Below are 23,789 nucleotides of genomic sequence, written 5' to 3' on the forward strand. Positions count from 1 at the left end.
AGTATCCCTCTAGTACAATGGGCTCCCAGAGTCCATTCGTATACTAGGGATAAATACTGATCCATTACCAGAGGCCCCATAGACTGCCTTGTCCTCGTAACTCAACACCCACATTCACAGTGTCTGGGTCAGTCCTATGCTGGTTTCCCAGCTATCAGATAGGAGTCATGACCTCTCCCTTGTTGAGGTCAGCAGTTTCTGTGGGTTTCTCTAGCCTGGTATTGACCCCTTTGCTCATCACTCCTCCCACTCTGTGAAGAAATATGACAGGATTTTGTTGCGGATTACATTGAATCTGTAGATTACTTTTGACAAGATTGCCATTGTTACTATGTTGATCCTACCTTCCCAAGAGTATGGGAGATCTTTCCATTTTCTGGTATCTTCTTTAATTTCTTTCTTTAAAGACTCAAAGTTCTTCTTATATATGTCTTTCCCTTGTTTAGTTAGCAATACCCCCAAGATATTTTATGTTGTTTGTGACTGTTGTAAAAGGTGATGTTTCTCTGATTTCTTTCTCAGACACTTTATCGTGTGTATATAGTAGAGCCACTGATTATTTTGAGTCAATCTTATGGATTCCTTAAATACGAATACCAGACAACTATTATATGATGACTTAGAATAGAGGCAAGTTCCTCTGAAAAAAAAGTAAGTGCTCTTAACTACTGAGCCATCTGTCTAGCCCTTATAACTAATAATACCAAAAGACTCTCTGAATATCCTGAAACAAAGGTGAACAAACTATCTTATAATTTCTGAAGGTATGAGCTGCTGTACAGTACATAATGAGCTGATATTCTGTGAAATCCATGTAACACAACAGCCATGAAGACAGGTTACAGACCAGAGTGGCCTGGCTGATGATGGGATGGCAATTTCGACTGGAGTATACCTAGTTTCTCAAAAACAGTTCTTGGGCTTTTATCATTTAATTTAGTCAAATTTTCTCTGTTGTTTTTTTTTTTTTTTTTTTTAATTTGCTAAGCTCTGGAAATTCACAGGACCAGTTTCTGGAAATGTGAATACAACACATAGTTAAGGTAAGTATCCCAGATTTTAAGTGACATATCAGTCATTTTTATTTTAGTGGGGATTTACAATATAGAGTTATTTCTCTGAATTAATAAAATTCCTTTGATTATTACGATACACTCTAAAAATTGTTCCAGTAGGAAATTCTCTCTAGCAAATGATTTTGTGCATCAAAGAAAAGTCCTAACTAAGTTTAGTATTTCCTGCACCTGAAGCTGTCTGTGCATGGGGCACATAACTCTTCAGTATCAGATTCTGCATACTTCAAGCACTGTGTTCCTACATTTTCTCACCCAGCATTCATAATTCTTCTGCTATTGTCAAGGACGCTGACTCTCCTTCATCTTCTGTAGCAAAGCCCCTCACATTGACTTCCCATGGCCTTCATCTCTATTATAGCTGTTCTCCTTCAAGCCTATGGACTTAGCTCTTCTAAGAAGGGGTTTTTAAGGGAGGGGGGAATCTATACAATCTGTTTTATTTCCCTTTAGATATAAAATGTCATTATTACAGATTTGCCTTGTGGTGAAGAAAAAGTCTCTAGTAAATTGGTGTGACTGATGTATTACCTATGACTTTATATAAGATACAGAGAAAGCCAAGCTAAACAGCAACAACAAAAACTAATTATATTTCAGAGTATTAGTTAAAAAGTTGGAGGCAACGTGAATCATAAGAAAAATCATTATACCAGGAATTAACAAGAACAAAAAGACAATGAGAAAACAATGGTGTGAACATAAATAAACTGAAATCTTAGTGAAAAAACTAAATCAAAATGATTATGTTAAACAAATGAATGATAAAATAGTAAACATGAAAATGCCTTTTCAAAAATGCAAATAGATTCTGCAAATTAAGTTGTTTTATGAAGAGACAGAAGTTACCATAAATGGCATAAATGTCAGAACCAACTTTAGAGAACCTGTAAGGAAAAAAAAAACAAAAACATAAACAAAAACAAAACAAACAAAAAACCTCTGTAAAATAAAGACAGACCTTAGAAACTAATAAAAGAGAAAATATATTTTTTTCTTATGAAGCATACAGTTGTGTTGTCTCTATCGCAACTAGTTAGAGTAAACTTCAACTAAATTATGTCAAACAGAGATATGATGATTCTTTTCATGTATGTATGGAACAGATTTCAATATACACAAAACTAAGTTGTGAGATTGAAGAAAACTAGAGGTCATCATTGTGGTATTGAAAACTTGACATGTCTGTGTCAAGCTAGAGATAGGCACAGTATCAGTGAAGACATTCCACTTGTGTCAGAAGAAATATTCCTCTAAGCCCAGTGCAATTGTGTGAGGTGCAATATATAATGTATTATGTGCATTAAAGTGTTTCCAAATTAAGCTTGAAACTTCCAGAATGTAATCTATGAAAAATCATAAAGAAAATGTGGCTTGTAAACATGATAGAATTTTTTCAGTCATAAAATATGAAGCCACATTGTGTGCAGGGAAATGAATGCTATTGGACATAATCATAGGAAGTAAAATAAGAAAGTCTCATGTGTGTGTGTGTGTGTGTGTGTGTGTGTGTGTGTGTGTGTGTGTGTTTGTAGGTAGAAACATCATCTTGAAATAAACCACATGTGGTAGAAAACAGGTTAATTTAAGTTTTAAGAGGTAGTTGGGAACAAACCTAAGCTAAGGTCAAACTTTTGTATTTAATAAGATGTCTTTGGGTCATTATTCAGTAGCTATAGGTACAAAGAAAAATTCATTACACATTATGCTAACAAAGCTCATTTCTTTTAATTAATTTTTGTTTAAAATTATTTTCAGTAAAAAACCAGAACATCTAAGCTTTGACTGTGCTCACCAAAGTTTTGTTTATTTATGCCAAAATTTCTGTATTATCACCTCCTAAAAGTATTCACTTTATCACTTGTCTTTGGAACCCAAGCTTCTATATCTTACTTGTTAAGGAAGAGGCAAAACCAGTCCGACATTAGCCTCCCATGGTCTAGAAATAGCCTTTTATGGGATTCATTCTTAGCTGTTTTTATTTTATTTTTTTTCTGGGTGCTTCAGCCTTAAACCATGGTTCTAAACATGCAAAGTCTTTACCACCATCAATATTCTGATGACTAGATGTCTCCTCTTCACCTCAGTTTATTAGATCAGTAATTTTAGGGCTCAGAACCTGTGATTCTGACATCTGGAATTTCCTTTAATCCTAAGTAATCTTAACAATATGTTTTTGTTGTTGTTGTTTTTGTTTTGTTTTTTGTTTTTTTTTTTTGTTTAGAAGGTTATTAGTTTTCTTCTATTTGGAAAAATTCTATACATTTTGACTTTTAAGGTTATTTTCAAATTCCATACATTAAAAATATTTGCTTTAAAGGCATCTTTGAAATGTTTTTCATTTTAATGAGACAGGGAATGGACTCAAGTTATGCAGTGTAGTTAAAATATTAATGAATCTATATTTTAATATATGTGCGATTCAGTCATACACTACAGCAACAAACTTAGAAGTGAACACTTTTGCTCCATTGAAGTATTTATAATGAATATATCTTACATTTACAATATAATAAATAGTCATTGAAAATTAAAACACAATGAAGAACTCACACCTGCACAATGAATATGCCAGAGACCCCAAAGAAGCATCTTAATACATCATAAAGCTCCTCTGTGGGGAAGAGATGTGGGTAGAAAAGATTAAGCCAAGAAAGTGTTCATTTAAAATTGTGTCAAAATGTTCATTGACTGAATTTCCCACTGCTTGAAATCATGGCTCCAGCTTCTTTTTGTACATGGGTAAAGAAATGAATCCTGATGTACATTACAAGGAAAACTGTATCACCCAACATATTGACTATTCATAAAGACCATTGAAATAGCTTACTTTTGTGAAATTATTAAGTTTCCCAACACAAGCTTCTATTCATGGATTGCACTGCATAAAGAAAAGCCTGGTGTTTTGCTCCAGTGGTGTCTTCTTCAACTTCCAAAGAGAATCTGGTCCAATTGACCCTGAATTTATTGCTATAAAAGTAAAGGTCATTCGGAGAACTAACTTTTGTGAAGTTGCATTCAAGTAATAAATAAAAAAAGTTTTGAATCTGTCACAAAGCAAATATAAGGAGTGAAGGGAGCTGATAGGAAATAAGTGAGCTTTTACAAGGAAGGAAGAATATTGAAAATAGGGTGATTCATGTTGGGTATTGATTTCCAGAGATGTCATCTGCAAATAGTGAAAGTTTGAATTCTTCCTTTCCAGTTTGTATCCCCTTGATCTCCTTTTGTTGTCTTATTGCTCTAGCTAGTACTTCAAGTATAGTATTAAAGAGATATGGAGAGAGTGGGCAGCCTTGTCTTCCTGATTTTAGAGGAATCACATTGAGTTTCTCTCCATTTAGTTTGATGTTGGCTGTTGGTTTGCTGCTTATGGCTTTTATTATGTTTAGATGTGTTCCTGTTATCCCTGATCTCTCTAAGAGCTTCACTATGAAGGGGTGTCAAAGGCTTTTTGAGCATCTAGTGAGATGATCATGTGGTTTTTCTTTTTCAGTGTGTTTATATGGCGGATTATACTGGTAGATTTTCATGTGTTGAACCATCCCTGCATCTCTGGGATGAAGCCTACTTGGTCATGGTGGATGATTTCTATAATGTATTTTTGGATTCAATTTGCCAGTATTTTATTGAGTATTTTTGCATCAATGTTCATGAGGGATATTGGCCTGTAGTTCTCCTTCTTAGTTGTGTCTTTGTGTGGCTTGGGTACCAGGGTAATTATAGCCTCGTAAAAAGAGTTTGGCAATGACCCTTCTGCTTCTATTCTATGAAACACTTTGAAGAGTACTGGTATTAGCTGTTCTTGGGATTTCTGGTAGAATTCTTCACTGAAGCCATCTGGCCCTGGGCTTTTTTTTGGTTGGCAGCCTTTTGATAAGTGCTTCAATTTCATTAGTGGTTATAGGTCTATTTAAATTACTTATTTTGTCTTGATTTAATTTTGGTATGTAATATCCACCCAGAAAATTGTCCATTTCATTACATTTACAATTTTGTGGAGTATAGGGTATCAATGTATGATCTGAAGATTGTCTCTATTTCCTCTTATCCATTGTTATATCTCCCTTTTCATTTCTGATTTTGTTAATTTGCATGTTCTCTCTCTGTCTTTTGGTTAGTTTGGATAAAGGTTTGTCTATCTTGTGGATTTTTCTTGAAGAACCAACTGTTTGTTATATTGATTCTTTGTACTGTTTTCCTAGATTATACCTTATTAATTTCAGCCCTCAAACTGATTATTCCCTGGAGTCTACTTCTCTGGGGCAAGTTTGCTTCTTTTTGTGCTACTGCTTTCAATTGTGCTATTAAGTCTCTAGTGTGACTGTTCCCCAGTTTCTTCATGTGGGTACTTAGGACAATAAACTTTCCTCTCAACACTGCTTTCAAAGTGTCCCATATATTTGGGTATATTGTGTCTTCATTTTCATTGAATTCTAGAAAGTCTTTAATTTCTTTTTTTTTTCTTCATTGACCCAGGAATGGTGGAATTACATGTTGTTTAATTTCCATGAGTTTGAAGGTTTTCTGCAATCAGTGTTGTTGCTGAATTCTAACTTTAAAGCACAGTGATATAATAAGGTACATATGATAAACGGCCCAAGAAAGAAGTTAGAGAAACATCACCCTTTACAATAGCTACAAACAACATAAAATATTTTGGGGTAATGCTTACAAATCAAGTGAAACACCTATATAATAAGAGCTTTGAGTCTTTAAAGAAAGAAATTAAAGAAGATACCAGAAAATGGAAAGATCTCTGCTGCTCTTGGAAAGGTAGGATCAACATAGTAAAAGTGGCAATCTTGCTAAAAGCAGTCTACAGATTCAATGCAATCCTCATTAAAATCCCGAAACAACTGTTCACAGACTTTGAAAGGACAATACTCAACTTTATATGGAAAAACAAAAGACCCAGGGTAGCAAAAACAACCCTGTACAATAAAGGAACTTCCAGAGGCATTATAATCCCTGACTTCAAGCTCTCTTAAAGAGCTATAGTCCTGAAAACACCTTCGTATTGGCACAAAAAATAGACAGGTAGACCAGGGGAATCAAATTGAAAACCCTGATATTAACCCACACACCTACAAACACCTAACTTTTGACGAAAGAACTAAATTTATACAATGTAAGAAAGAAAACATCTCCAACAAATGGTGCTGGCATAAATGGATACTAGTGTGTAGAAGACTGCAGATAGATCCATATTTATCACCATGCACAAAACTTAAGTCCCAATTGATCAAAGACCTCAACATAAATCCAGCCACAATGAACCCCTTAGAAGAGAAAGTGGGAGGTACCCTTGAATGAATTGTATAGGAGACTGCTTCCTGAATATAACACCAAGCAGTACCACAGTCACTGAGATTGAAAACAAATGGTACATCCTGAAACTGAGAAGCTTCTGTAAGGCAAAAGATACAGTTAACAAGACAAAACGGCTGCCCACATTATGGGAAAAGATATTCATCAACCCCACATCTTACAGAGGGCTGATTTCCAAAATATACAAAGAACTCATGAAACTAGTTATGAAACACAAAATAATCCAATTAAAAAGTGGCATACACAACTAAACAGAGAATTCTCAATGGAGGAATCTAAAATGGCTCAATATCCATAGCCATCATGGAAATGCAAATCAAAACAACTCTGAGATACTTAATCTTATTCCTGTCAGAATGGCTAAAATCAAAAACACCAAAGATAGCTTATGCATAGACCTAATTAGCATGGAAGTACGACAAAGGCATTATTATTTTCCATTGTGAAACAAAGAAACTCATACTTCTGAGTTGCACAGGCTACACCTATGATTTCTGTACTTCCTAACTTTAATTTGTCATTGAAAATCTGTATTTCTCAATAGTCGTTTCTTTCTCCATTATTACATCTATTTACTAAAAAACTATATGTGTTATTTTGCTTTTCCATATTGCACAGTCATGAGGGAATGAGGTCATTTACACTTGCTCTATGAGTATCTAACACAACCATAGGTTCTATCAGCATTGCCCATCAGTCTGAGCACCACAGAATTTATTTGATTACTTAAGAGATTGTTTCTTTTTTGAAGAATGATATTTCCCCAAATTTCAGGATGGCTTCAAACTAGAATCCTCCCATCTCAGCTTTCTGTGTACTGGAATCCCAAGAGTGCATCATCACACACATCAGCGATTTCATAGAGAATCCTAGAATTGTATAATTTGATGATTTACATTAATTAAATGAATACGGAAAAGCAGTCAGGTAAGAATTCATGTTGCTGTAATTGGCATAAAAGCTTGAAAGGTTTGTATATGAATATACACCAAAATAATATTTCTTTTGATGAAATCGCCCTCATTCCACATATAGCGTTACTAAACTTTCCCGTCATCATTTCTTGTTAACTTTTAAGTAGACTGGGTATAATTCTCTGGTTATAAACATCTTCAATAACCACCTTCAATTTTATCTTTCTTATATTTAACCTAATACTTGACAGAGTAGATTATGGATAAAAAACAATCAAACACTTTTACTTGTTTTATTAAAAATACAAGAATGTGTGTCAAGTTTGAGGCTGTTATTAGAAGCCCACAATATCCCTTGGACTGTCTCTCTTCATTTGTTAATGGCTGGAAACTCTACTCCTTGCCTACTTGCTGGGGTGCCTAGTTATTTTTCCTATAATAATTACTGTTTGGGAAGTTTTTGAAGCCTTAGCCAAAACCAATTCTGGCAGGTAAAGCATTTTCAGCTAAAAAGTAGAAAATAGATTTAGAATCTCATCTCTGTGTCAGCATATAGTATTTTAAAACTAATCTATTCGGTTTCATTTTTCCCATTTTGTCAAACATCAAGGACACTCACAGAAAGTCATTTCTCTCCATATTTATTAGATTCCCAGTTTGCTGAATACAGAAAAGTGGTATTTAACTCAGATTCTTTCAACACCACAAAAATATCTAGATTTATTATTTATGTCCATAAGAATAATTACACAGCTTTATGATGGATTTCACTGCACACTAATATCATGTATGTTTTGAAATGTGGTTGGTGGATAGAATGTCCCCTAGTTGTGAGCAAAGTGGAATAAAGGAGATTCAGTCATTTACACAGAATTTCCCAGATAGGAGGAGAGCGAGTTCTCTTCCTTCTAAATCTTCTTCCTGTTAGTTCTTAACTCTGCTCCAGTTGGCCAAACAAATAGCTCTATTTGGCTTTGCATTCCCTGTGCTCACTGCCAGGATTCTACAGAGGAGGAAACCGAGTCTTTGGGTCACACAGGGCTTTTTCTGCACACCTGTCAGCTCTGGCTGACTTGTCTTCTTTAATCAAGTTACTTTTTTCCCCCACAGATTCAACTAAAGGGGATAAAATTTCATATGACTGGTATACAACTAGGAAGGGATGGGGAGTATCTTGTGTAGAAGAAAAAAAAAAGACAAAAACCTGTACCAAAATGAATGATAAAACTGTGGTTACATAAGGGACCTTCAATTTAGAAACATTGATTTAACAAAAATATTAATTAATGAGAAAATAGACAAGGGTGCATGTAGGACAAAGAACATAATCAACTGAATTTTGTGTCATATAATATGAGATTTAGTTATATAATTACTTTACTCTCATGAACTTTGCAGTGAGTACATTCTTGCACCTTTTAGATGGCTGGATTATGTAAACAGAACAAGAATATTCAGAGAGAGCTTGGAAGTGCTCAATAATGATTTCCAGTTTTCTGGCTTGGGACATTGGGAACATGGCAGAGGAATATATTATCTTTCTAAAATCTGTAATTGGTATGGCATTGTGTTCATAATGCAATCTTGTAGCAGATAGACATAGCTTACTTCACATATAGATTTGAAAATGACTAATTGAGGGACATCTCTCCTGACCTTTACACTTTACAAATCCAAACATTCTCTTCCACATAGTACTGCATTCTGTCACAGTTCCCTTTTGGATTTTTCAGATGGAAAACCTCATTGCTCCAGATATCCATTTTGGAGTGGTCTGTCTGAGACTACCCAGCATGCTTTGTGAGCCTTCCAGCTTCTCTGCTTTAATTACTAGGTGTTTGATGGCTTCTATTCCTTCAAGAAACAAATGCAACAAGAAATCCAGCAGCCAAATTAGAGCTCAGATCTTAGCTTCTGACAGCGGCAAATCGTAGTAATGCAAAAATTCTTAGATCCTCTGGAGTCTGGCCTCATCAAAAGCCTTGCTCCTGTTGGCCTCTCCCTCATTATCTGATGATGGGAAGAAAAGTGGTCAGTCAGCTGACAAGTTCTGCTTCTCTTCTGCTTAGCAAAGTCTTTCTAGAAATAGCAAGAGGGGTCCTGACAACTTTCTTTACCTCTTTCTTTTTTCTTTCTCCCCTATCATGTCCCTGTATAATAAACATGCCTTCACTAAATATGCTATATTTATAATCCTCATTTATTTGTGTAGTATCAGCTCTCATTTGTGCACATTGGTTTTATCTGCAACAACAAAAAACGTAATGTCAAGCAGGGTCTGCCCCTGTGGCCACTTCATGTTTACTCATCAAATGCAAACTAATTTCATTGTTTGTCCAAGAAAAACATCACCAAGCAGGCAAATCTGTAATTAAAACCTTCTCTGAAGCATTCCAAAGTTGAATAGAAATTAAGAGCAGACACTGTACCCATACTAGAAATTCTTCCCTATAACTATGAATAAGAGAGGTCTTCGTGTTTTTTCTTTCAAAACAATTCTTAATGATTCATTGGTATTGTAACTCTCAACTTAGCAACATTCATGGATTTATATTACTATTAATTTAGTTTTTAAAAGATATACTGTTTCTCTCCCTGTTCTGTACATTTGGTTTTAATTTAGGGAGATGAGAGGAAAGAAAGTTAACCAAGAAAAGAATAAATAACTCACAGGACAGAGTCCTACTAAGGGAGACTTTGGGACAATGTGCTGGATAGTTTTATCTCAATTTGACATTTAAAAGCAGGGAACCTCAATGAAGAAAACATTTCCATAAGATCAGGTTGCAGGCAAACTTGTAGGGCACTTTCTTAAATAGTGATTGATGGGGAACAGGCTAACCCCTTGTTATCTGTGAACTGTTGGTCCTGAGTTCTATAATAAAGCAATTTGAAAAAGCCATGAGGAGCAAGACAGTATGAAACATCCCTACATGGCCTCTGCATCAGCACCTGCCTCCAGATCCTCACCTGTTTGAGTTTCTATTCTGACTTTCTTTGATGGTGAACAATGATTTTGAGGAGTAAGCCAAATAAACCCTTTCCACCCCGGCTTGGTTTTGGTCATGGTATTTCATTACAGCAGTCAGTAGTAATGCTAACTAAGTAACACAGCCAGGAAATTTGATTTGGATTCCAAGTGTTATTTAACCCTTATGGGTGCCAATAAGCTGGCTATGTGATGATGAGACTCCTCCCTTGATATACCAGCCATGCATATGATCATCCCTACTGTCAAAACACTATGAGTAGCAGTATCCACTCTGCTGAGTGCAGGGTTTAATGGTGAAGTTTTAAGAGTGCTTGATCCTAATCTTGAGCTGAAGTTTCACATAGCCTTTTACAAGTTTACTTACTGCATTATCACATAGCAAATGTAACCTTGTCCTCTGTTAACTCTGTGAAGGATCTTAATACATTCTTGAGCACTTCTCTGGAGACATATGACTACATTTCAGAAAACAAGTTCTTTTAAAAATGATTGATGTGTAAAGTAAGGTTGCATGCATGTGATCCTAAGATTTGGGTATAGGACTCAGTTTCAAAGTAGCCCAGTCTACAAACAAGATCCTGTCTCATAGTGGGGTGGTGGAGGGTTCTGTTGCTTAAGGCTTCAGGTTTCCTTGTCAGGATACCTCTTGGAGCTTGCCCAGGATTCCTTTTCTTCCCTATTTGGATATTGTCCCTAGGTTGGATGCCTGACCTTGCATGGAAACTGTCCCTAACCTTTGACATAGTTCTTTTCAAATGCCCCCACACCTGCTGTCCATATGATAATATTGTGCTTCAGCTGTATAGTAGGAGGAGCCTGCTACATGCAAATTAGATGATGTACCAACTGCTGTCCCCATCCCATACATTCCTCTTACTCTGTAATAGATTTGAGCTATAACACTGAAGAAGACTCCTAACAGAAAATCGATTTCCTTCAAACCCTGCTCACACTACCCCTTCTTCTCTCTCAGACCAGTGGCCAAAGATTCCATATACCTGAGGAGAATGGAGACTCACAGTGGGTGATCGAGAGAGAGAGAGAGAGAGAGAGAGAGAGAGAGAGAGAGAGAGAGAGAGAGAGAGAGAGAATAAGATGGAAAGCCTTCCTAAAAACACAAGTTAGAAACAGATGATGCCCTAATACGTGGAGTTTTCATTTGATTATGCAGTCCCTGTCCTATCCAAGCTGAAGTGTTTGTGTTTAAAACATTTTGAGAAACCATAAACCTGCATTGTACCATTCAAAACCAACACCAAATCTTCATGTCAGTGATTCAACCTCAAAGGTTATATCTGAGGTTTCCTTTGTCCTAATTAATCCTATTGAATGGCACACCTGGTCCAAAATACAGAATTTAATGTCTAGGTTTTAAAGAACAACAGCAATTCTGAGAGTTATAAGCACATCCTCTGAGGATTTTGTGCCATCAGTGGCAGAGATGTCTGAGATAACCAGCTGCTGTGATTTCTTTCCAAAGGTATAACACAATGCAACTGAGTGGAAGATGAAAAAAAAAAAACCTGTTATTAATAGTAGTGAGCTATTTCTAGTAAATGAACAGGAGGTCATTGGATAATGTCTACTACAATCTGTGCTGTCCAAGAAAAAAATAAGAATAAGAGATGAGTACAGAACACAGTGGTCAAGAGAGAGAGAGGTGGCATGAACCTCCTCGTTAGGAATCTATCCCTCATGCCTAAGAACATCACTGTACCATCTGTTGGTGGCACATGGTCACAAAATGCAAATGCCTGTCATGTAACACAAGTCATCTAAACACGAGGTCAAGAGGACATTTCCAAAGGATTTTACTAATCTAAAGTGTGTTTATAAACACTCTGTAGGCCTGTGCTTAATTCTTACCCCAAGCTCATAATTCATATTGGGAAGTGTATATGCAGTGGTACATTGTTGTTAATGTGAAAGGGACAAGACTGCTCACCATCTTGTGGAAAGTAGTAAGGTAGACAAGATGGGAGAAGACATGCTACAGAAAAAGCTGGCAACCCCTAAGGAAAGACTTGTAATGTAGCTTTGCTGCTCATTGGCTGTGAGAACATATCTATTCCTTAGTCACCAGCTGCTATTCCCATAGTGCCTTCCTCACAGGGGAGCTAGTGTGGAATACTTAACAGAGACAGTGCCAGAGATGATAACCAATGTCTCGGGTGCAAAAACAACAAACAGTAGGTGGATTGTACTTCAGTGGATCAAGCCTAATGACTTCAAGTTAGGATGAGCCTTGACAGTGCTCAGGAAGGACTTCAAAGGATTACCAAAGATAATAGGGGCTTTTTAGAATTAGATTAGTCACACACTGTGGTTGGTTGCTACATGAGTTCCGGGATGATGCTGTATGCAATAACCCAGACAGTAAATGTTAGAACACATTCAGAAACCAAGGAAAATAAAAAAATCACCAATCAGATAAACAAGGACATAGTCTCTGTCAAATATCATCCCTGCACTGACAAAATGTTTATGATTTAATAAAGCCACCGGAGATCCAAATGCAAAGCTAGTTACAGCCATAGAGCCAGGCAATGGAGAAAAACACCTGTAATTCCACCATTCATACTAGTTAGCCATAGAAGTTGGGTAGTGGTGGCATATACCTTTAATTCCAGAACTAAGTAAAAAAAAGGCAGATGGATCTCTGTGAGTTCAAGGCCAGCCAGGGTTACATTAAAGTGGATCAATTTATAAGAGAAACAGCTCATACAAAGGTCTCAGCACTAGACATTCCACACCTTTAATCCCAGCTCTAGAGAGGTATATAAGATAGGAACAGGGCATTCAGTATTCAGAGATTTATTATCCAGGCATGCTGAGGACAGGATAGCCTTTTTAGCCTGAGGTAGAAGTATGAGCTAGTGTCAGGCTGCTTTGCTTTTCTGATCTTCAGCTTGAACCCCAGTATCTTTCTCTGTGTTTTATTATCCATGTTACACAAACCTGCTGCCCTAATGATAGATTTCCCCTCAACAAAACAGGTCAGGGGACAGAGAGATAATAATGAGTGAACACAACTGACCCAGCAACGACTATGCATAGAGAGGATAGATGGAGACAAATTATAGACATATTCAAAAGCAAAGGGAGTATACCGTGGTGTTTAGATAAAGGCCGCAAGCAGACACTGGGTTTTAGTTGTTCTTCATCTCATCCAAATACCAAGACGAGTTACCCTTTAAGCAGAAACATCACATTGTGCTCATGCTTTTAGAGGTTTCCATTTTTTCTTTGCACCAATGCTAGATCCTTCAGCAGAATCCTACATGGCGAAAGACACAGCAGGAAAGTAAAGAGACCAAGGCCCCTCCAATATAATCACCCCTTGCATGTGACCCAGCTTCCTTCCACTAGGTCCCTGGTTAAGTTTTCTTCACTTCACACAATTACTACAGGACAAGAGACTCCCACTACATACATAGAAAATTGAAGTCTTTCTACACAGACTCTAACTATAGTCCCTGACCATTGTTTAAATGTATGCTATAATATGTCTGATGTTTTTCCGTTGCTACAACAAAATATTTGCAGTGACTTGGCATGTCATTTAGCTTTTGGTTTTGGAAGCCAGATTCAAGATTGGGTCACCCTATTGTTCTAGCTCTGGTGAAATCCCCATGGTGAAAAGTTATACCATGACAAAAGCAGACATAATAATATTCAAGTCAAGGCAGAAAGCCATAAAAAGGTATACTATCATACCTACCTGTTCCCATGCCAAGCTTCTGTGGTCCCATCTAAATCACTGAATTTTTCAAACGTACTAGCTACCTTCACTAGACCTTCATCTAAAGGAACCAACAACCCTCACATAACTTCTGCAGAAACCAAGTCACTAACATTAGAACCTTCAAGCCATATCATATGCAAACCAATATGGATGGACAAGAGTTTGAATTGCACTCTGTCTGAGAGGAGGATCATTATTTTGCATTTAATAACATTGAAATGCCTCAAAGGGAAACTTAATTATATTAAATTATGTATATAATCTTCTTAGGTCAAAACCAATATTCATTTTCTAGAATATCTTATCTACTTGAGTCACACTGTAGATAAATGCTGCTCTAAACACCAAAGACTTGAAACTACACCAAGGAAACCCCTGTCAGTTTGTCTAGATGAGAATATCTATTTTCTGGCACTTAAACAGTAGCTTTAAATTTGAAAAGTAGCACTTAAGTTTACAATATTATTGGTATCAAAATATTTTTTACTATTCTTATGAGAACTGATGAGCTCAGTCAGTAGCAAAAGCAGCAACGAGGTTAGTCAAGTAATGAAGGAAATGGAAAGTTAATGTGGAAGGAAGGAAGGAAGAAAGAAGGAAGGAAAGTATGATTACTGTTATTTATTCTTGATTATTGGTTTTAGGGAAGCAGAATATATTTTAAGTTCTTAGTGTTCTTTATAGACTTCATTTATTTTGTAATAAATCATCTGTGATATAACCATGGTCAATATTAAAAATAGTATCCTTACAGTCATTCTAATCATAGGCGTTGGTCAGTTTCCTAAGAAAGTCTATTGCAGTCTAGCTGGGAAGTACAATATTGTATTATTTTGTTAAGTCAATATTTCTTTTCATATATGCTTTTAAAGTAAAGTTGATCTATTTTTATTGCTCTGACATGAAATTTGTGAAATTTTAGACTCTGCTTTTACTTTTTGAGAATATATTTAAACCTTTGTACTACTTAAAACAATCTATGTTCCAACCCAATTAGTATATCCTCACAATGAGATTTACATAAACCCACAAGAAAATTCCATGAAGTTTTACTTGGCATAATTATTTAAAATGTAGTTTCTCCCTCCATCAATTTCATTTAATAATGAGAAATATATTAAGGGGCACATATGCCCACACATAGTATTTATGTCTTTCTTGGGAAAGTTTTTAAAGTCATACTATTAAAGATTTAATAGAGTTTAAAAGAACTAATTCTCAGTTTTTATTGATTTTTATCCTTGAGCAAATAGTATTTAGGAATAATTGATTTGGCTACTATTATGAAGTTTTTTAAATTTTAGTAAACTTTTAAATGTAATTTAATTCTCTTTACTTCATAACACATTAAAAGAAATAATTGTGATAACTACTTATTTCTTCTGTTCATACCATGAAAACTTGCTGTTGATTGTATTCTGTAAATGTATACACGTGTTTAGGCATACAGTCAATACATATTTATTTTCTAAGCTTTTCTAGTATGTACTTAAATATTGCCATATTTAATAATGTTAAATATCAGAGCTATTGTCAGATTTTCTTTTTCATGGAGGGATTAACACAGAGTGATGGCTGTGCAGGATCTAGAATTAAGTAGCCTCTTAAAGTAGCCTTTCTTTCAAGATGCCTAAGAAATCCATACAAAGAGGTAGGCTGATGCTGCATTCAAGATCCATACAGCAAGCAGTCTGTCAGTCAGTGCAGGCTTTCCTCAAGAACACTGCTAATAGGTCACAAATATTCTCATATCTGGAGAATACAGCTCAATGAATACCTGCTCATTTGACTTGATCTCTAGTTCTACTTAAGTAGGCACTGGTGATTATCCTTAGTCAAGGTGGCTCAAAAGCCTGGGTGTATACTACCCCAGATCCTTTCTGCCTTGTTCTATGTTGTCCTATGGGGTATTTAATTCTTTCATCAAAGACTTCAGTACAAGTTTCTCCTTGTGTGTTTTAAGTGTGCACTTAAAGTTATTATTAGTGAAATATTTGACATTTTCACTCTACTTGTGGCTTTATTATTCCTACTGTAATACATATTAATTCTTTCTGTCCTATCCCTAAGACTTTGTTGTACTTAATCTTCTCTAAGTTTTTTCATTCTTCTGAGACTTCCTAGCTAGAACAGGTGGATCTAGATGCTATCTTTCATGTATCTTGTCTTTTAATTGCAATTTTTGTAATTTATACACTTTATTAAGGAGGAATTCCACAAGCTGATGTGTACACATAAAATTATATACCTGTTTATTTTATTCAGTACATTGATTGCCCAGTCATGTTCTATTTTTTTACCACAGAATTATTTTATTTATATTGAATTAGAACTATTTTAATCGTACATTGTGTGTGTGACTCCAAAATCTTGTGCTACCCTTTCTTCACCAATTGTTTTTGCATCTAAAAATATGATTTTCTTAGTCAGTTTACTATATGAGGCTCTTGAAGTCGAACTCTACCTGCTGAGGCTGTGCCAGTTAACATGTGTTCATGGAAGCTCTCCTTCCACTGGATTGACTGTACTGGTGGGAGATTAAATAGTACCTTATCTCTTCACTGGCTTATAAATGTATATAGTACTTATACACTTCCCATATTTTTAGCTTATTAGCTCATCCCCTTCAGGAAGCAGAAAGAATTAGTTCAGAGAATACCAAATATTGATTTAAGTTTTCTGGCCTGGCAGGTCCTGCTGCCCTTCTCAGACCGAAATAAACACAAGAGACTTATATTAATTATGAAACTGCTGGCCAGTAGCTTGGGATTCTTATTAGCTTACCTTTGTCTTAATTATTAACGCATTTCGATTAATCTATGTAATCACATGTGATCTTATCTTATCAGAGAAGGGTCCAGACCTGCTTGTACTTTGGCAGGCTACATGGTGACTATGTCTGTGTACAATTCCCAGGATTCTCCTCATCTCCTAATCCTGCTGATCTCTCTGCCTCTTTTGGCCACAGTGTTTTATTCATCACCCAATAAGAGAAACATATACACAGAAGGAGCCTCCTGACTTGTCTTCTGGCTCTAGGAATTTCCACAGGTAATCTCACTAGATTTTTCTCTACAATATTTTATTAATTATTTAAGTGTTTGATATCCATTGCAGTATAAAATTGGAGGAAGGGAAAATACCATAATTGCATTATAATTTCAAAAATTAGTCAAATTATTAAAAATAGTAAGTGCATTTATATATTCACAGATAAGAAAACTGGAGAAATTATTGAATGCAAGTATGATAAAGAAAAGAGTTTGACACCTAATTTCATCAGATATTTCTGAGGTGCCCTTTTATGTATACAAGTCTATTAATCAATTAAGCAGGTACAATTTTAAAAGATAATATATGTACATATGTATATATGTTTATATATTATTATACACACAAATACCCAAGTGAGAAAATAGAACATCCTTCTAATGGAATGTCTATAGATTTAGAATGAAAAAAACAGTGATTAGAAACAAATGGCATAAAGAGAACTGGCCCACTAAACACCACATGCACCTGCAGGGACAGAGGGAAGGAACAATCCAAATAGTTCAGTCTTGGTTTTGACAAGGGCTATTTCCTAATTCATTCCATTTCAGTTTCCACATGTTAAATGGTTGAAAGAATATCAAAAGAAGGGAAATATACCAAGCAACAAAGAACTGTAAGAAATGGAAATGTTAGTGTTAATCAAGTGAGTATATCAAAGCATCATTAGAAACTCGCATGCATGGATATTTGCCCATTACATGGTTTCTATCAGGATACAAGGAATGACTGAATAACTATGACAGATAAATTTCTAGAATGAAAACTCTAAGTTATTCACTTTTTGACCCTTTCATAAGGGGACAGATTTTATTATTCTAACACACAGAATTCATGTTAACAGTATAACTATTCTTTCTATAAATATTTCACATATTTTTATTACAATATAAATAACGATATTATAATCTGTTATGGGAGAAATGAATAACCCTGTATATGAAAACAAAATGAATTTTTATCATACACACAATAAATTTAGTAAGGATTAAGGAGATATCCGTAAAATAAAAAAAAACAATGAGTTAATTCCAATAATATAAATTACCATGAGACATAAACTACCCTCAAAATGCAAGGTAAGAAAAGAAAAAAGGGCAAATATAATTCAAATAATAAATTAGAAAACCACATACTATATTTGGGCTAATTTCTTACCATGGATGCAAATTGGTTCATCATATACAAATCTACCAACACTGCAGAGAAATTGAATCAAGCACCAAAGTCATATGATTACCATGGAAATTCAAATAAATCTTGGACAGATTTCAGTGTTCTTTTCTGGTGAAAGTCTTGAGGAAATTATTTAAAGAAACATGCCTCAATCTAATTCAAGCTGCATACAATAAGCCATTTGTGCAAGTCAAGAAAGATAGAGGAATGTCCAATCTCTCCATTATGCAGAATAGGAATGGCTTTAAATCTTATTCAGAGGTGGGGGGGTGTAGGTATGTTTCTCATACTGGTTAATGAATACAGCACTGTTGGCCAGTAGGAAATCAAGAGAGGAGGGACTAGGAGACAAGGAGGAAAGAGGAAGTAGGAAGGAGGAGTCAGCATGGAGAAAAGGGAGAGAACAGAACCGCTGGCCCCCGCTCTCCGGTAAGACTACGTGGAAATACATAGAAATGGGTTAATAATTAAGACAGAGCTAGCCAACAAGAAACTAGTACCTGGCCAACAGCATTATATCAAATACAGAGTCTCGGTGTATTAATCGTGGCTGTTGCAGTGGTGGGACAAGACCAATGGGAGGAAAAACCCTACTCCTTACAGGGGGACAAGAGAAAAATGAGCAGAATTACCTATGGTAAAGGAGTAATTTAGGTTAACCAGTGTCTAGATGATGTTATCTTATGTTTAAAGACTAAAGACACAATCAGAAATATAAAAAATTATTTCATCAAAATAGCCAACTACAAAATGACTATAAAAAAATCAAGTGGACTTTCTGTGCATTAATAATTAACATGCTGACAATAACATCATAAAAATAATTGTATTACAAATAAAATATCATCCAGGAACAAGATAAATAAAAGAGATAAAATATCTTCACAATCAAAGTTGTAAGGCACTGAAGAACTTGAAAACAGCAAGAGAGGTTCTGATATGCATGAATTTACAAAATTTATGTCCTGACAATAGCTTTCTTACTGACATCATCTAGACATTCAAATCTAAATTTATCAGAATTCCTATATTTATTCCTAAAGAACTAGAAAAATATCTTCAAATTGATATGAAAGTATAAGTGAACTCAATAGTAAAACTTTCTGAGCTAAATTAGTTATATTGATAATTTCACAGACATGATTTTAAATGTTGATACAGGGACAAGTTAATGCAGTTCCAAAAAATAAATAAATAACAGTGAATCATTAAAAAAAGCAGATGTATAAATGAAGGAAGTAGAATAGAGGTGGCTGATAAATTCCCACACCTAAAGATATTTTGGAGGAAGGAAATCCTCTTCAACAATTGATACAGGAATAATGGAATATGTATATATATATATATATATATATATATATATATATTATATTTCTAAAGTTAGATTTCCCATTTCTAATACTGTACAAGTATCAGTTTAAAATATAAGGAGAGACAGAAAGTTTCCTGGAAACTTTGAGCAAACTAGAAGAGTCAGAGGAAAACAACTTTCAGACTGGCATAGTCAATGAACTTCTGAATAGAATTTCAATAGATTAAAAATAATAGTAGCAATTGTAAATGGGACAGCTAGTAATTGAAAGATTCTGCACAGCAAAGGTAACAGAGAGAAGAAATGAAGTACACAGTAAAATAGACTTTTTCCTCTAAATTTTTATAGATCAGGACCTAATAACTAGAGTACTTATTTTCGTGAAAGAAAACAACCCAATAAAAAAAATAATTCAGCAAAGAGATGAACCAATATAATGTCCCAAATGTACACATTTCAAAATTAAAAATGCATCTGTCCAATAATACAATGAAAAGTATTAATTGAACTTTCATCTTAACCCATTGAGAATGGCTGTCTTAAAGAGAGTAAAAGCAGATGGTTATAGGGGAAGTAGGAAACATTTCTACATCATTTTAAATTGGATGTTGGTATGGAAATTATTGCAGCAATACTAAGTCAACACAGGCAAACAATTATTGCAGCATTCAAAAGAAACATAGCCATGTGTTTGTGGCCCTACTCAACAGTCACCAACTAAGGAGTCAGTCAATGATGAATCATAGCATGAAAGGATAAAAAAGTATATGATATACACACACTACACAATATTTTTAAGGTTTCAAACAAAATTGTGTTGTTGGGAAGAAAATGGATGGAGCTAGAACTCATCAACTCAACTGTCTGAGCCAGATTCAGACAAATATTGTATGTTGCCTCATATATAAAAAGTCTAGATTAAATTTAAAGATGTAACAAAGAATGGAGCTATTTTGCAAGAAGTGGGTGAGGTGAAAGAATAGGAAAAGCAGATATGGTTATGAAGAAAGCACTATATTTATGAAGATTTTACAACAAAGCCCATTATTTAAATGATTAATTTTAATATTTTGATATATATTTATTATCTTTTCTTATTTTGCATATTGATCCCAGTTCCCTCTCCCTACCTCCCTCCCATGTCCCCTGACCCCCTCCCATCCCATCCCCCCTCTGAATAATTATAATATTAAAATACATTGAAAACAGAATTTTTCAGATTGTGAGATGGCTCAATGAACAAAGAATCTTTGCATAAAGTCTGAGTGTCTGAGTTTGACACCTTAGACCCACTTGGCAGAGACAGAGGCTCTTGGTAGTTGTCTCTAACCTCTACAAAGGTGCAATAGAATACCCCCAACTAAATAAACAAAAAAGTAATAAAAATTTAAAAATAGCATTCCTGGAGGCAATTTCAGGCTTTCCAATTATTAAGCATGACTTGGGGTTAGTGATTCAATTCCCTCTGTCTTTTCTCATTTTAGGTAGGAAAGTAGATGTCTATTAGGAAACATTTAAACAAACAAATCATATACATATATATATATATATATATATATATATATATATATATATATGTAAAATCTGTGAGTAAACTATAGCTTGTTTTTGCCAAAAAAACTGCTAAGAAAGATGCAAAAGTAATAACCCCTAATATGGTAAAAGAAAATATTGTAGAGAAATTTGAAGCTTTAATAGGCAAAGCCAAGGTTTGTAAAAAGTTCCATGGTTTCACTGTTAGCTAATGGTAGGAATAATGAAGCTAAAATTTACCAAGGACAAAATCAAAATGATAAGACAAAAGAAAACTCAAATTCAGTGCTAGTTAGGGAAATGCAAACAAACATATGTCATTACTTAACAACCATCAGCCTGGGACAAATTTCTAAAGGACAATAACAGTGGAGAAATGACTTGTGATGGTGCAAGAGGAAGCAGTGCTTTTGGAAAGCAATCAGATTAATATCCTAAACATCTGAAGACTATGCTCATTAGTCCTGCTTCTGAGATTTATAGGAATAATAAAATAGATCAAAGAAATATAGTTCTCAAGATTTCCTTACTATAATATTATACAGAGATGGGAAAAATTTTACATAGTTGCATGATGGGGAAAACATAGTATATATATCTATATAAAATAATAATTACATATTTCAAATAATCTTTGAAATGAATAGTACATGTTCATTAGAAACAAGGTGGGTGGAGACACAAAATATTGTTTCCCTGAAAATTACAAATCGGGATGCTGAAGAATAGGAGAATGGGAAACACAACAATGAAAGATGTCTGTGATAGCTGCAGATATTATATCTGTCAATGGGTTTAGGAATGAAGAGGTAAGATCACAGACACATTTCAGAAACACTGCCTGATACATTTGCTTCTGTGTTGGTCTACATTCTCAAGGGGTTCCAATTTAAACACTTTCTTATAGCTTTTATCCATGTGGCTTAGTGTGCGTCTTTATAAAGAGTTTCTTGGCTATTACAAGGGGTTCTTTATAAATTGTGTTTCTCTTTGTGCTTTCTTTCATAGTTCCTCTTAATATGTGAGTCTACTTTATGATTTCTATGATTTCTATAACTAGATTTTGTTGTGAATAGATATTTCCTGGGTATTTTTAATTTGGGAAAACTAATGGGTTTTGTTGTTGGTGTGTTTTTTTTTTTCCTTGTTCTTTCTTTGCTACTTGCATTTTATTTTTGTTGCAAACCTTCCTTCATAGACACATGCTCACCTTATTTTCATTGAAAGAGCCCCTTCTTTTCCAATTCCATCTTCTAGCAACTAAAGTCATTTTACAGACTAGATACCTATAAGAAAGTGATGCATGGCAAGTTTCTATTTTGATATCAGTTTTTTAAACTCAAAGAGCATTTTTTTCCTTTCCTTTTTCCCTGTCTGCTTATTTTTATCTTTGACTCAGTATCAATGATTTCATTTTTGTGTTATTGTTATGCATCTTTCTGTATTTCTCTCTCTGAAACCTTCATGTATTTGGTTATATATTAATGTATCATATTTTGTTATTGAACAGTTTTAATCTATGAAAAGCATGACACTCTAACTAAAGTTCCTTATTATACATGATGATATTCATGCTTTTTTTTAAATGAAGAGCATCCATTTTAAAGTAACAAATTCACCCAACATTCGTAGTATTTCATTTTGTATGCTTATTCATAATTCAATTTCTTATAATTCCATGCTGATATTTATATTAACTTATGCATTTACTTTTCATAAGCTAAATATTCTCTAGTCAGGCCACTGTTGAAATGCAATCATTGCCCATGATTATTTTGGCTTCTGACAGCCTGCATACAAATTACCTATCTGTAGTAAGCAATCAGACATATGAATGTGGAAACTGCAAAGATACATTAAGCCAAGCTCTGGGCACATTGCTGGGGTGCAAAGAATGTTTAGTGTTTACTACCAATTCCTACTTTAAACTATTCTGCTCTTGTACATATGAATCTTATGAAGAAAAATGACTTCAATGAGTAAAATTGTGAGTAAAATTGTGGTTTGTGATAAAAGAAGAAAATAGAGGCTGAAGTATTACAGTTACAGTAATTGTGTGGGATCAAAGCCACAGGTGTGAGATAATAAAACAAGTCTCTATTTTTTCTTAACTAAAGACTACAAAATATAGTCACAAGGTCATAGTTTCAAGACCCTCTTAACTAAATATTGAGAACTGTGGTTTGAGGTATGAAAGGGAGCTCCAGCCCTTTTTAATCAAAGATGTCAAACAGTAGTACATCTTTCCACCTCAGTATTTGGGGAAGAAGAACATTAACTTTAATTTTTGAGGATCTGTATTCATTTGAAAGAAAATGCTCCCAAAGGGAGTGGCAATATTAGATTGGTCTTGTTGGAGTAGGTGTGGTCTTGTTGGAGAAAGCATGTCACTGCTGATGCAGGCTTTGAGGCCTCATATATGCTAAAGCTATTCCCAGTATCTCAGACTACTTCCTGCTGTATGCCTATCAAGATACAAGACTCTTAACTCTAATGCTATGTCTGTCTGCACATGACAATGTCACACCATGATAAAAATGGACTAAGCTTATGAAAAATATAAGCCACCCCAATGAAATGTTTCTTCTTTATAAGAGTTGTCATGGTTATGGTATCTTTTTACAACAATAGAATCCCGAAGACAGAAGTTGGTACCAGGGAC

This window comes from Phodopus roborovskii, unplaced genomic scaffold (assembly GCF_943737965.1).
Source record: "Phodopus roborovskii unplaced genomic scaffold, PHOROB, whole genome shotgun sequence".
NCBI lineage: Eukaryota > Metazoa > Chordata > Mammalia > Rodentia > Cricetidae > Phodopus > Phodopus roborovskii.